The 15,643-nt window shown below is 46.6% G+C and overlaps 1 protein-coding gene across 5 annotated transcripts in view; it reads left to right on the top strand.

The window, feature by feature from the left end:
• Nucleotides 1-15,643, top strand: part of LOC137535624 (oocyte zinc finger protein XlCOF6-like) — a 35,462-nt gene that overhangs the window by 12,739 nt on the left and 7,080 nt on the right. The gene's annotated exons all lie outside the window — the stretch shown is intronic.

Raw genomic sequence — 15,643 nt, 5'->3', positions numbered from 1 at the left:
GGATGTTTCATTAACCCCTTCTGAGGTGTCTGCACCTCCAGGGGGGAACTCTGCCACATCCATTGAAGATAATGGTGGCTGTGAGCAAATTTTGTCTGTTAATGCTAATTTGTCTACTGGTGTGGATTGTAATGTTGTTATGCAGAAACATGTGCCAGAGGTTATTGTGTCCTCACTCCCAGCTGCACAAACTAGTGAGACATCTGCTGAAGAAAAGCAGCTAGCTGCCAATATAACAATGAAACCAGGTCTATTGATAGTGTTAATAACCCTGTGTCTTCAATTCCGGGTCCTGTCGGGGCTCCTGTCGTGCCTGCTGGGGATCTGGGGTCAGGGCCAGCTGAGTCCACTGTCCACATTAAAGTAAAAACTGTGGACACCATTTTTGGTGACATTAAAACTGTGGTGGTGGATGGGTTGGCACTGGCCCCGGGTCTTGCATGCACGGCAGGCAATGGAGATTCTGTTTCAGTATCTGCTGGTCTTGAAAAGGAGGTTTTAGGGGTGGCAGATGTCCCTTCTGGGGGTTCTAACTCATCTGCCAAAAAGGTATTGCCCCAACAGGTTGAAGAAAACAGGGAAATAGAACGTTTTGAGAAAGAACTTTTGGGGCCGAGGGTGATAGGTGATTTTGTAGCAGGAAATAAGCGGTATGTCATAGAACCTGATGTATTGTATATATTAGGGGAAAAAAATTGTAAAGTACTTGATTTTTTTCAAATAGAGGAAGAGTCTAATTTAAGTAAGATTGAGTCCATAGGCTTAGGTGATTCCAGCCTAGGTATTCAATCAGATTTCAGAGCAGGTGGTATGCGTTTCCTGATTAGAAACGAAGTACTTTTTTGTTATGATGATAAAGGCAGTGAAATCCTCATGGAGGTCATTGCTGGAGTGGGCGAGTGTCATCCTTCTGTAAAAAAAACACCAATTTCTTCTAGTTCTGGTTTAGCCTCTGTCACCAGGAGTGGGGAAACTGTAGCACCTACTGTGCTACCCAAGCCGCAGGCTAAACCCTTTTCGTATGCCCAAAAGGCAGCAAGCGGTCGGTCAGGTGGTAGTGTTGCTGGAGGTAAGAGAGTGCCCGCTCCCTTGGTACAGGGGGAGGATGCACCTGTGTCGGGGGGGAGGAGGAACGTGGTCCGTTTGAAATGGATTGGTGAATCCCGGATCCCGGGAAAGCAGGACTTCGTTCGCCTTCTCCTTGGCACAGGTGTAAAGGCCCAGGACATTTATGCGATCATTGCTCCTGGTGACCCCCCTGAGTACTACGACGTTAGCTTTCTGACTTCAGGGGGGCAAGAGTTTTTTATGGAAGAGAAGGATAGAAGGAGAGCAGAGTGGAAAAACTTTGTTGCATCGTATGTGTCTCGGCAACCCCTGGAGAGGAAGGCTACCGTCGTAGTATACAATGAATCCATCCCAGTACAAGACGTTATCCTCTGGCTCTCTCACTATGTAGATGTGGTGTCCCGTCCCCAGAGGATCCTGGATGACCTGGGTATCTGGTGGGGCGGATATGAAATCTCGATAAAAATGAGATACGAAAATGGAGTGTATTCTCATGTTCCCAGATCCGCCCTTATCGGAAGAGATAAAATTTCAGTTTTCTACCCAGGTCAGCCCAGGGTCTGCAACCGTTGTGGGGGGAGGGGACACTACAGCTATGGCTGTAAGCAGCCCCGGTGTGGTATTTGCCAGGAGTTTGGGCATGACGCAAAGGATTGTAAAAATATCAAGTGTAATCTGTGCCATAGTTTTGGCCATCCCTATAGTGTGTGCCCAAACTCCTGGGAAAACTTGCCTGCCACGGTGAAGGAGGCCTTGCTGGCAAAGATGGAAGAGGAGGGAGTACAGTCGTATGCCCTTAACCTTCCTATTGTGCAAACCTCTCAGCCTGTTTCCCCTGCCATCCCTCCTGATGTGTCGAATCCTGTGTCTGAACCTAGTGTCAACCCAACTACTGTGCTCCCCTCTGAAACAGCGCCCGCTGAGGAGGCCTCTGAGGAACTGTGGCATGTAGTGAAGAGGGCCAGGGGAAGAGGTCGTACTGGGAATGTGACTGGGGGAGCGGGTACTCCCTCCCAAAAATCGCCTGAGTCTGGAGGTCCTAAAAGGAAAGCCGCTAATACCCCTTATCCTGGGTCGCGCAAGGGCCCAAGGGAAAAAGGGACCAAGGAAGCTATAGTTACCAGAGATGGTAAGGGGCCACTGGCCCAGTCAATTTCCAAACCTGGGCAAAGTCCCAAACCTTCTTCTCCCTCTCCAACTGTTTCCCCTACTACTCCTCCCTCACCTTCCCCTCCTGTTATCCCTCCTCCTTCTGCCCTCCCTCCTGTCCCTCCTGATGAACCTCCCGTCCCTGTCCCTTTGTCTAATCCCCCCTCCCCAATGTTACTTTCTGAGACATCTGTGGTCCCTCCCTCAATAGAGAGAGAGCCGATGATGTCGGTTGAGTGGGATGATCTACCTCCAGATGAACTGATTTATCTGGAAAATAGGCTTCGTTATGTGAAGAAACATAAACCTAAAACCCTTAAGGAGAGGCGATTACAGAAGCAGTATGAGACCACTGTTAAAAGACAGGACATCCATTTGTCCAACAGGTTTAGTACTCTGCAAAACGAGCAGGAAGATCCATCCTCTGAGGAGGTCATGGACACAGCAGACTCTGGGCAGAAGAATGCATCCTAATGTTGTCTCTGTCTTGTGTTCTTTTATTTCTTTTTGTCCTTTGTGAAGTAAGTTGGAGGGATTCTATTTTTAACACTCAAATGGCTGTTCTCCCACCACTAAAGCTGGCGACCATTAATGTTGCCAGCATAAAATCAGTAAGAGCTCGTGAGTTAGCCTTATTTTTTCTCAGCCGTTTTGATGCTGACATTTTGTTTTTGCAAGAGACTAGGCTCACCTCTTTGGCTGATATCCACCTGGCCAAGAGGGACTGGAGATCTGGTCCGAGTTATTGGTCTCTTGCGGCTGAGCCTTACAGCGGTGTGGCAGTACTTTTTAGAACTGGTTCAGTAACTTGCCGGCGAGTGTTTGAGATAGAAATGGGGAGATGTCTGGTCCTAGACGTCGTTGTGAAGGGGCAGGACCTCAGGCTAATTAACATCTATGGCCCCCAGTCCAAATGGGAGAGGAAATGCCTTTTTACAGCGATCAGGCCTTTCCTTTTTACAACCCGGCATGTAGTATTTGGTGGTGATTTTAACACCATTGTCAGGTCAATGGACAGGAGAGGTGCCAATACTCGGCTGGGTTGCGATAGTATTTCATTAAATAGAATAGTTAGTGAGGCTGGTTTGGTGGATGTTCACGTTCGACATTCACCAAACCTCACTGGGTTCACTTTTTCTAGAGGTACTAGTCAGAGTAGAATAGACAGGTTTTTTGTTACAGAGAGTCTTGCTACCTCGTCCCCTAGGGTACAGGCGGTAGAATTCTCTGATCACTGTATTCTGTCGGTGGACTTGAATGTTTCGGATGCTCCTCCCAGGGGTAGGGGTATCTGGAGACTTAATTCGACTCTATTGCTGGAGGAGAGTATAAGACAATCTGTTGAGGAATTTTTTCAGGCGCAGGTTACCATCCTGGACTGCTTTGGCAACAGGTCAGAGTGGTGGGAGGTAGTCAAAAAGCGGGTTGTTGGACTCTTCAAGGACCTAGCCAAGAAAAAACACGTTGGTAAATATGTTGCTTACCAACGACTGAGAAGAAGACTTGAAGTCCTTGTTTCGGAAGGCGGAGATCAGGGGGAGATCTCTGAGGTCAAGACTCAACTCAAGCAGCAGCAGTATGACCGGCTGTCCTCTCTGTGTCTGGAAAGGGATTATGGCAAATACCACTCGCCTGATCCCTACCAGAACTGCAGACAAGGTGCAGCGCTTAAAACGGTCATTGGTCTCAGAGATGGTTCAGGATTTGTAGCAAAGTCCAGGCTAGGAATCCTGTCCATTGCTAGAGGTTTTTATGCTGATTTGCTTGGGAGAAAGTCACTTGATCAAGCAAGGATAAAAGATTTTCTGGTCTCTACACCAGGTCTCGATGATGTTGATGTTTCTGGCATAAATTTGACAGAGGTAATCACTACCGAGGAAGTACTAAGAGCTATTGATAGCCTTACACCTAAAAAGACCCCTGGTCCAGATGGCTTGACGGCTGAATTTTACAAGACTTTCAAGTCATTTCTGGCACCTCAATTGGCAGATGTTTTTAATCATTGCCTTGCTGAGGGTGTGTTACCATCGTCCATGAGGCAATCGGCTGTGATCCTTCTGTCAAAAGGTAAAGATCCCGAGATGATTGAGAATTGGCGTCCCATCAGCCTTCTCAACGTCGACAGGAAGATTTTGGCAAAAATTTTGTTCTGGCGTCTGACTCAGGCAACATGTATGCTTTCTCGCCATCAGCACTGCTCAGTTCCGGGTAAAGGCACTTTCTCAGCGTTGTTAGCTGTCCGGGAAGTCTTGGAGCGGTGCAGGGCTGAGGGTTGGGGAAAGTACTTGCTGGCATTGGACCAGTCCAAGGCTTTTGATCGGGTCAACCATGAGTACCTGTGGCAGTTACTTTGCGTTTATGGTCTACAGGGTGGTTTTGTTGATTGGCTCCGTACATTGTACAAAGGGGCAGAGAGTTTCATGCTTGTCAATGGTTGGGTTGGCAAACCTTTTGAAGTAAGTTCTGGTGTCCGTCAGGGTTGCCCTTTGAGCTCCCTCCTGTACGTGTTTGCGATCGACCCCTTCGTGAGGAGGCTAGAGAACAGCATGCTCAGTGGAGTTCCTGCGGGCATCCCTGGTGTCTCATCCTTCAAGGTAGTGGCCTATGCCGATGATGTAACTGTGATAGTCTCTGGGACAGAGGAGGCAAAGGTGGTTGTCTCGGAGATTGCCAGGTGCTCAGAAGCATCAGGATCACAGGTCAATCAGGACAAGTGTGAAATTTTCTGGATGGGAAAAGATGGAGAGAGCTTTGTACTTCCTGGCTCCTTTCCTGTACCCCAACCGAAAATTAAGATCCTTGGCATCGAATTCAGTCCTGGTGATTACGGCCATCAAAATTGGGTTTGTAGACTAAATGATGTCGGCGCTAAGGTGGCTCGCTGGAAAGGTTGGCATTTGACCTTCAGAGAAAGGGTTGATCTGATCAAGAGCCATCTGGTACCAATACTGTTATATGTTAGCTATGTTGCAATTTTGCCTCAATCCCTGTATTCGAGGATATGCGACCTGTTTTTCCAGATGCTCTGGAAAAACAGGTTAAACATTGTGCGCAGAAACATTACCTACAAAGTCAGGCAGGAGGGTGGCTTAGGTATGGTCAACCCGATTGTTTTCTTTTCTCTGCTTTTTATCAAACATAATCTTGGTAACATGCTTTCAGAGAACCCGCCTGACTGGGTAGGCATTTTTCGTGACTGGTTTGGGACTTCTCTCACGAGTTGGGAAAGTAGTGGTCCAGTGAAGAGTTTGGCATCGCGTCGTGGCTATCTTCCGGCCTATGTTGCCCCGTGTCTGAGAAAGCTAAGACAGTGGGGATTGACTGTGGAGGATATCAAATCGGTCGGGAGGCGTGCCCTCACGGTCCGGGTGGTAGACTCATACTTTCATGACTCACTGTACTTGAGAGATTGCCCAAGCACGCATCTGGAGGAGGGTTTGCGGCTCATTAATTCGCCGCGGATTCCCAACAAATTGTGGGACATCGCTTGGCTCTCCTTTCAAGGCAAGCTTTACGTTAAGGGTAACGTGAAATGTCTAAAGGTGGAAGCACGTGGATGTCCTCGTGAGGAGTGTGGTGGTGCTGAGGAGTCCATGGACCACTTTTTACTTCACTGCCCCTTTAATGTGGAAGTATGTAAACAGGTGGGTGGGAGCCTAGGTATTCCTTTCCTGGCGCATCTGAGTTATGCTGAGTGGGCATACGGAGCATTCAAACGTCGCCAGGGTTTTGATTTGTGCACTTTGTATTTAGTTAGTTTAGCTGTCAGACATCACACATGGTTAGCACGGTGTCAGCTTTGCATTAGGCAGAAATTCCTCCCTGTTCAGGTGGTGGTGAACAGTATTCTGGGTGAGGTTTCTAGGATTCGGTGCTTGGAGAGACGTAGGATGGGCAGAGGTGCCTGGGTTCTTGCCTGGCAGAACATCAGGCCTCCTTAGCCTATTAACGTCTCTTCTGGGTGAGCTTTCTATTTCTCATCACAGACTACTTAGATTTTGAATCTTTTTCTACATTTTTTGTAAATGACTGGCCGCAGACATACTGGAGGTGTTTTCCTTCCAGCTTATTCTTATTGTATTGGAGATGAGGGTTTTTTTTTTTTTTTTTTTTTTTTTGTCTTGTGCAGGTTTTTTGATTATTTATCGTCGTATGTGTACACTTGCCCTTTTCCTGAATATGTGGTAGTTTGATTGTAAGTGTTGGTGCATTTATTTTGTATGATTGTTGTCAGGTGATGTCAGGTATTGTGTGGTGTTGGTTATTGTTATTTGTTGCATACGTTCAGGTGTTGGGTCTGTGTTGTTTAGTCATGTCTCGTTGTTTGAATCGGTGGTATGTTTGAGCATTCTTCTGCTCAGGTCTTCATAACAGATTAATATTGTATTATAATGTTATGTTGATTTTGTTGTTTTTGGACATAGAAGTCCTGCTTTTGTTTGTGCATATATATGCAGAATTGATTGTTTTTTCTTGTTTCTTTGATCTTGTTTTTTGTTACATTTGGTAAGATTAATTGATCAAATTATTTTATTTATTTATTTGTATTATAATTGTAAATAATATTTTTCTAATAAAAATCTACACTCTAATGTCCTCACCACAGTCACACACTATTATTATTATACATTTATATAGCTCTGACATATTCCACAGCGCTGTACAGAGATCACTGATCCATTCCCATCAGTCTCTGCACCAGAGGAGCTTACACTCTAATGTCCCCACCACAGTCACACACTATTATTATACATTTATATAGCTCTGACATATACCACAGCACTGTACAGAGATCACTGATCCATTCCCATCAGTCTCTGCACCAGCGGAGCTTACACTCTAATGTCCTCACCACAGTCACACACTATTATTATTATACATTTATATAGCTCTGACATATTCCACAGCGCTGTACAGAGATCACTGATCCATTCCCATCTGTCTCTGCACCAGAGGAGCTTACACTCTAATGTCCTCACCACAGTCACACACTATTACTATACATTATATAGCTCTGACATACACCACAGCACTGTACAGAGATCACTGATCCATTCCCATCAGTCTCTGCACCAGCGGAGCTTACACTCTAATGTCCTCACCACAGTCACACACTATTATTATTATACATTTATATAGCTCTGACATATTCCACAGCGCTGTACAGAGATCACTGATCCATTCCCATCTGTCTCTGCACCAGAGGAGCTTACACTCTAATGTCCTCACCACAGTCACACACTATTATTATTATACATTTATATAGCTCTGACATATACCACAGCGCTGTACAGAGATCACTGATCCATTCCCATCAGCCTCTGCACCAGAGGAGCTTACACTCTAATGCCCTCACCACAGTCACACACTATTATTATTATTATTATACATTATATAGCTCTGACATATACCACAGCGCTGTACAGAGATCACTGATCCATTCCCACCAGTCTCTGCACCAGAGGAGCTTACACTCTAATGTCCTCACCACAGTCACACACTATTATTATACATTTATATAGCTCTGACATATACCACAGCGCTGTACAGAGATCACTGATCCATTCCCATCAGTCTCTGCACCAGAGGAGCTTACACTCTAATGCCCTCACCACAGTCACACACTATTATTATTATTATACATTATATAGCTCTGACATATACCACAGCGCTGTACAGAGATCACTGATCCATTCCCATCAGTCTCTGCACCAGAGGAGCTTACACTCTAATGTCCTCACCACAGTCACACACTATTACTATACATTATATAGCGCTGACATATACCACAGCACTGTACAGAGCTCACTGATCCATTCCCATCAGTCTCTGCACCAGAGCAGACGTGTGGTGGGAAGCTCCTGTTGAGATCCAGAGAGCAGCATAACCGGCTTATACCTAGCCCAGTTCTGTGCTTGTTTTTGGGCTTGGAGACACCTGAGGTCCCTGCTTAGGCCTTGGCCTGCAGGGGCCCTCTCTACACTAGCCAGCTGCTTCCAGCAATAGAGCAGCTGGCTCATGCCCCCCCTGACCTGTCTTACCTAGGGGCAGGGGGGAATATCCGAGAAGCAGCTTCCAGAGATGTGGTGGCGGATGTGGTGGCCTGGAATAAGGCAATGAGTTATCATTCAATCTTGTATGATCAACTGGAGTTGCAACTAAAAGAACGGATACACCGCTTTGGAGTGAGATGGAGACCTGAATTCCTCCAAACCGACCCAGTAACTGCGGAGCTACAAAGAAAAGTAGATGAGCAGAGGAAAGTGGTGTCAGAACTGGAGGAGAAAGGTGGACCCTTCCGTGAATCCTACTGTAATGCTGCTCGGTTCCGTCAGCAAGCAGCAAAGCCAGCTATGGGAAGAGCAACACCTACACCTGGAGCCGATGTGAGAGCTGAGACATCCCAAACCGTAAGTCCCGCGGAAAGGGTGGAGGGTAATCCCAGTGAGACCCCGTGTGGGCAGGTAGAGGAGATGGAGGTGACCCTGGAAGGTGTGGAGGGTACTAGTGAGCCAGCTGTGCTCAGAGCCCCCCAGCAGAGTGTGGCTGTGGCCGGAGAGGGGGGCTGTGCTGATGTGCATAACCAGAGCAGCCCTGTGTGTACAGAGAAAGCTATGGAGGAGATACAGACTAATGTAGCTGCTGGTGGAGTTGATGGTGAAAGACAGCCTAATATACCTATAAGTGATGAGGCTAACGAAGGTGCTGGTGTGGTGGAGAGTGATGTGCCTCTGTCGTCTAATATACCCCCTGCATCCCCTGCGTGTCAAGGACCTGCTGGTGCTGACATGGTGGAGAAGGATATGCAGCCTGAAGTGCCTGGCATGGCTGCTGGAATTGCTGAGAGTGGTGTTCCCTTGTTTCCTAGTGCACCCCCTGTGTCCCCTGATAAACAGGAGTTTACTGATGGTGGCCTGGAGGAGGAAGAATCAGGTGTGAATGTCCGCAGATCGCTGCCAAGAGCAGCAAAGAGAAGAAAACCTAAACTGAAACTTACTATGCGGAAGAAACATGCAGCCCGGCCGTAGCCAGCCCTGCGCTCCACAGCTGGAGCTGTGTACTGCCGAGAATGGACTGACTAGGGAGTGGCCGGCGAAAACCGTGACGTCACAGGAAGTGATGTCACCGGCATCCCCACAGTCAGAGCTCCTGTTCCTTGCAGTGGGGAATCCCTGGGAACTGGCAGCAGCGCTGAACCAACGCAGAGAGAGGAATCCTGTGAGCCTGGCAGCAGAGGTGAGCTGGAACTTTCTGCAGGCCACAAGGATTCAAAAATGGAAATGAATGGGAGCGCTGTGCCTCCCCCTGCTGACAATATGACTGGTATGACTCCAGACAATAATGATGATAGCACATTAGCTGTGCAGGTTGCTAGGCAACCCACAGCCATGAGTGTAAATGGGACCCCTGTTGCTTTATCTACAATGCAAATAGCACAGCCTGTTGGTCATTGTTCTGAGGTTATAGTTAATGGTACTCCTGATGATAATGTGCAGCCAGTAAACATGAATGCAGATGTTGACCCTTTTGAGGGATCTGGTATCAGCCAGGGGTCAGATTCGGCCACAACTGCTGTCAATCTTGAAGTTAAAACAATAGACACCATTTTTGGTGATGTAGCGACAGTGGTCGTAAAAAAGTCAGCACTGGTCCCTGACTCTGCTGGTACGGCTGGTAATGATGGAGATGTTTTGATGTCTGTGGGTGGGGTGTTGGGGAAATCGGGTCTTCCTCTCGAGGCCACTGATTCATCTGATAAAACATTATCACCCCAACATGGTGAGGAAAATACAGATTTTCAACGAGAAAGAATAATTGTGGATTTCGTGGCTGGTAGCAAGCGTTACGTTTTTGATCCTGAAGTTCTGTATATACTAGATGCAAAAACCTGCAAAACGATTGATTTTTTTTCACTACCTGATGACGTCAATTTAGGTAAAATAACTTCAGTAGGTTTAGGTGATTCTAACTTCGGTATCCAATCAGATTTCAGAGTAGGTAACTTAAGATTCCTAATTAGGAATGAAGTCCTCTTTTGTTATGATAATAAAGGCAGTGTTATTATCATGGAGGTTATTACTGGGGTGGGTGAGTGTCATCCTTCTGTAAAAAAGGGCCTCAGCTTCTTCTTCTGTTTCGGGTTTGGCCTCTGTCACCAGGAGTGGGGAAGCTGTAGCGCCTACTGTGCTACCCAAGCCGCAGGTTAAACCCTTTTCGTATGCCCAAAAGACAGCAAGCGGTCGGTCAGGTGGTAGTGTTGCTGGAGGTAAGAGAGTGCCTGCTCCCTTGGGACGGGGAGGATGCACCTGTGTCAGGGGGGAGGAGGAATGTGGTCCGTTTGAAATGGATTGGTGAATCCCGGATCCCCGGAAAGCAGGACTTTGTTCGCCTTCTCCTTGGCACGGGTGTAAAGGCCCAGGACATTTATGCGATCATTGCTCCTGGTGAACCCCCTGAGTACTACGACGTTAGCTTTCTGACTTCAGGGGGGCAAGAGTTTTTTATGGAAGAGAAGGATAGAAGGAGAGCAGAGTGGAAGAACTTTGTTGCATCGTATGTGTCTCGGCAACCCCTGGAGAGGAAGGCTACCGTCGTAGTATACAATGAATCCATCCCAGTACAAGACGTTATCCTCTGGCTCTCTTATTATGTAGATGTGGTGTCCCGTCCCCAGAGGATCCTGAATGACCTGGGTATCTGGTGGGGCGGATATGAAATCTCGATAAAAATGAGATACGAAAATGGAGTGTATTCTCATGTCCCGAGATCCGCCCTTATCGGAAGAGATAAAATTTCAGTTTTCTACCCAGGTCAGCCCAGGGTCTGCAACCGTTGTGGGGGGAGGGGACACTACAGCTATGGCTGTAAGCAGCCCCGGTGTGGTCTTTGCCAGGAGTTTGGGCATGACGTAAAGGATTGTAAAAATATCAAGTGTAATTTGTGCCATAGTTTTGGCCATCCCTATAGTGTGTGCCCAAACTCCTGGGAAAACTTGCCTGCCACAGTGAAGGAGGCCTTGTTGGCAAAGATGGAAGAGGAGGGAGTACAGTCGTATGCCCTTAACCTTCCTATTGTGCAAACCTCTCAGTCTGTTTCCCCTGCCACCCCTCCTGATGTGTCGAATCCTGTGTCTGAACCTAGTGTCAACCCAACGACTGTGCTCCCCTCTGAAACAGCGCCCGCTGAGGAGGCCTCTGAAGAACTGTGGCATGTAGTGAAGAGGGCCAGGGATAGAGGTCGTACTGGGAATGTGACTGGGGTAGGGTTTTCCCTCCCAAAAATCTCCCGAGTCTGGAGGTCCTAAAAGGAAAGCCGCTAATACCCCTTATCCTGGGTCTCACAAGGGCCCAAGGGAAAAAGGGACCAAGGAAGCTATAGTTACCAGAGATGGTAAGGGGCCACTGGCCCAGTCAAAACCTGGGCCAAGTCCCAAACCTTCTTCTCCCTCTCCAACTGTTTCCCCTACAACTCCTCCCTCACCTTCCCCTCCTGTTATCCCTCCTCCTTCTGCCCTCCCTCCTGTCCCTCCTGATGAACCTCCCGTCCCTGTCCCTTTGTCTAATCCCCCCTCCCCAATGTTACTTTCTGAGACATCTGTGGTCCCTCCCTCATTAGAGAGAGAGCCGATGATGTCGGTTGAGTGGGATGATCTACCTCCAGATGAACTGATTTATCTGGAAAATAGGCTTTGTTATGTGAAGAAACATAAACCCTAAAACCCTAAAACCTAAAGCGCTGTACAGAGATCACTGATCCATTCCCATCAGTCTCTGCACCAGAGGAGCTTACACTCTACTGTCCTCACCACAGTCACACACTATTATTATTATACATTATATAGCTCTGACATATTCCACAGCGCTGTACAGAGATCACTGATCCATTCCCATCAATCTCTGCACCAGAGGAGCTTACACTCTACTGTCCTCACCACAGTCACACACTATTATTATTATACATTTATATAGCTCTGACATATTCCACAGCGCTGTACAGAGATCACTGATCCATTCCCATCAGTCTCTGCACCAGAGGAGCTTACACTCTAATGTCCTCACCACAGTCACACACTATTATTATTATTATTATACATTTATATAGCTCTGACATATACCACAGCGCTGTACAGAGGAGCTTACACTCTAATGTCCTCACCACAGTCACACACTATTATTATTATTATACATTTATATAGCTCTGACATATACCACAGCACTGTACAGAGATCACTGATCCATTCCCATCAGTCTCTGCACCAGAGGAGCTTACACTCTAATGTCCTCACCACAGTCACACACTATATTATTAAACATATATATAGCTCTGACATATACCACAGCACTGTACAGAGATCACTGATCCATTCCCATTAGTCTCTGCACCAGAGGAGCTTACACTCTAATGTCCTCACCACAGTCACACACTATTATTATTATACATTTATATAGCTCTGACATAAACCACAGCGCTGTACAGAGATCACTGATCCATTCCCATTAGTCTCTGCACCAGAGGAGCTTACACTCTAATGTCCTCACCACAGTCACACACTATTATTATTATACATTTATATAGCTCTGACATATACCACAGCGCTGTACAGAGATCACTGATCCATTCCCATCAGCCTCTATACCAGAGGAGCTTACACTCTAATGTCCAGCACAGTCACACACTATTATTATTATTATTATACAGTAGCTGATGACCCGGTGTTGCCCAGGTTTGTATTTTGCTCTATCCACTTTTTCTAACCTTGACACACAGTCACTCAGTGACCAAGTTTATGAGCTTTGGGGTCCTTGTCATCAGTAATTTGTATTTTCCCATTGAAATGAAACAAATCTGATTGGCTGTTTGTGGCTTCACCCACTTTTCTGAATTTGAATCCCAGTGACCCAGTGACCAACTGTAGCAGGTTTGAGGCCTGTGCCGTTAACCATGTAAGAATGGCAGCAATTTAAATATTCCCTTTGAAAATCAATAGGTGAATATTGATTGGCTTTTGCAGGCTCCACCCAATTTTCTAAATATTAATCCCAGTCACGCAGTGACCAGCTGTACAAAGTTTGGGAACCCTGCCATTCCAACAGTGTAAGAATGGCTGCAGTTTACAATTTCCCAGTGTGACGCCTTCGATATGACATATTGAATGCGTCATGCCGTCATAAACGCAAATTCCATTGCAAAATAGTAAAAATGACATTTTGGCTTAAACCGACCCTTTTTTTTCCTCTCTGGCTGCTAACAAACACTGGCTAATTACATAGCTTCTCTCCAAGGGTGGACTTTGTCACCTAGCCTCCCTGGGTAGTTATATAGCTCATCCATCAGAGGAAGGTGAGATATCAGCCTGACAGAAACAATTTAGGCCTCCACATGTAGACGGCTAGGCACCGACCCAGCAGGAGTGCGACACGTAGCTGCCTTGTGGCCTGAGTTGAAAGGAGACAGGAATGATCCTTATCACGCCATCTGGGGACACCCAAAGATTCAGCAAACCTTACAAGCTATATTTAATAATAGGCACAGTTTTGTTATATTTCTGGTGTTCCCAAGATCGCAGTTCCCTCAAATTCACGGAGTTTATTAGATTCCACATGACACTGGTCCTGAGAGATTTTCAGCCCTCTGGATCTTTCGGAACCAGTGCCAGTAAGGTGAAAGGGGGGGACGGTGCTATTAGCGATCCAGACTCCTCGTGTTTGGTATTAGCAGATTCGCACACTTACGCTGATTGTGAATATTCATTCGGGTTCTTGATATTACCTACGGGCATGCTGAGAGCGGGCAAAATATGAATTGGCCCAAAACCTCTCCCTGCCTAAGGGGGCACTGCCTTATTCAAATTGCACAAGGCTGGACTTGTATGTGTCATAACTCCTCCCACCTACACTGAGGAACAAAACTGACAGGACCCAAAAGTCCAGGGCCTTCACTTTTCATCTGACATCGAAGTAACATCAAATCGACCCGCCCGCAGGACACGGGCCAAAACCACCATCTTGGACTTTACGCCAAAGACTTGCGATTGCCACATGGACTACCAATGACGGTATTTGAACTGTAGATCCAGACAATCTGTTTCTTTTCATCTCTACTCTCTTTCTATCAAACCAATCTGTTCTAAAGTAAGCTCTGTGTGTATGTAGTTTAGAATAAAACTAACGATTTATTGTTCACTCGTGTGCCTGTTCTGGTCATCTGATTGCTGCTATAACGAATCTGCCCTCTGAAGAGTCAGTCATACTACCGCATTGTTTTATGATTTGCTTATAATTGTTGATTTGCTAGCTAGGTTGTAAATAACCGTTTCTTCCTTCTAGGATTAGCTAGTACCAGATTTCCTGTGCGAAATCGATAACTTTCGTTTCTCGATTGTAAATACAATTCGAGATTGCACCATATATGGACCCAGTAACCTTTCTTTAAACGTCACATTGCTCACAGTCTTTAAGCCTTCGGAAGTGACTATTCCCTGAATGGTGACTGGAGCATGTCGAACGTGATTGGGCTGGCTACCATATTATGATAGCGTTGGGGTCTCCTCGCCCTATCAGTCAGGCAGTGGTGGCAGTGTATTTACCCGATTTCCAGCGCGAAATCGATGTTTAGTTTACAGATTGTATATACAATCAGGATTGTACATGTATGGGCACCTCCAACCAATCTTAACCGTTTACTACGCACACAGTGAATTTGCCTCCAGCAGTCTCTAGTGCATGAGACCTGTATGGCAACAGTGGCCTAGTAATACGGGATTGGTGAGCGATTGTCCCATTACATATCGTCGGCAGCTGTGCGATCAATCTGTATTGTCAGTCTGCTTACCGTACTTCCTGCGTATGCTAACGGGAGCAGATTGGACGGGATTGGCACGCTCTGTCGCCTTAACCTTTCTCCCTCTGACGATCCAGCAACCGGTCTCGTTGTCCGTCTGCACCCGTACTTCCTGCATACGCTAACGGGAGCAGATCTCAACAGGATCGCGGGGCTGGATTGTCACACCCAGTGAAATATGTTTTTGCTCCGCCCACTTTCTGTAACCTTGACACACGTGTTTGTGAGCTTTCAGGTTCCTCTGCATCAAATCTGATTGTTTGTGGGTCCGCCCTTTTTTCTGAATTTGAAAACCAGTCACCCAATGACCAACTTTACCAGGGTTGAGACCTCTGCCATTAAGAGAGCAAGAATGGCAGCAATTTAAATATTCCCCTCAAAAATCAATAGGTGAATTTTGATTGGCTGCTGTAGGCTCCACCCACATTTCTAAATATTAATCCCAGTCACCCAGTGACCAACTGTGCCAAGTTTGAGAACCCTGCCATGAACAGTGTAAGAATGGCTGAAGTTTACATTTTTCCTATTGAAAATGAAGTGTTCAGTTTTGATTGGCTGTTTTATGCTCCGCCCACTTCCCCTGTAT

Source organism: Hyperolius riggenbachi, chromosome 10 (genome assembly GCF_040937935.1).
Source record: "Hyperolius riggenbachi isolate aHypRig1 chromosome 10, aHypRig1.pri, whole genome shotgun sequence".
Lineage (NCBI taxonomy): Eukaryota > Metazoa > Chordata > Amphibia > Anura > Hyperoliidae > Hyperolius > Hyperolius riggenbachi.
This window is presented reverse-complemented; position numbering and strand designations above follow the sequence as displayed.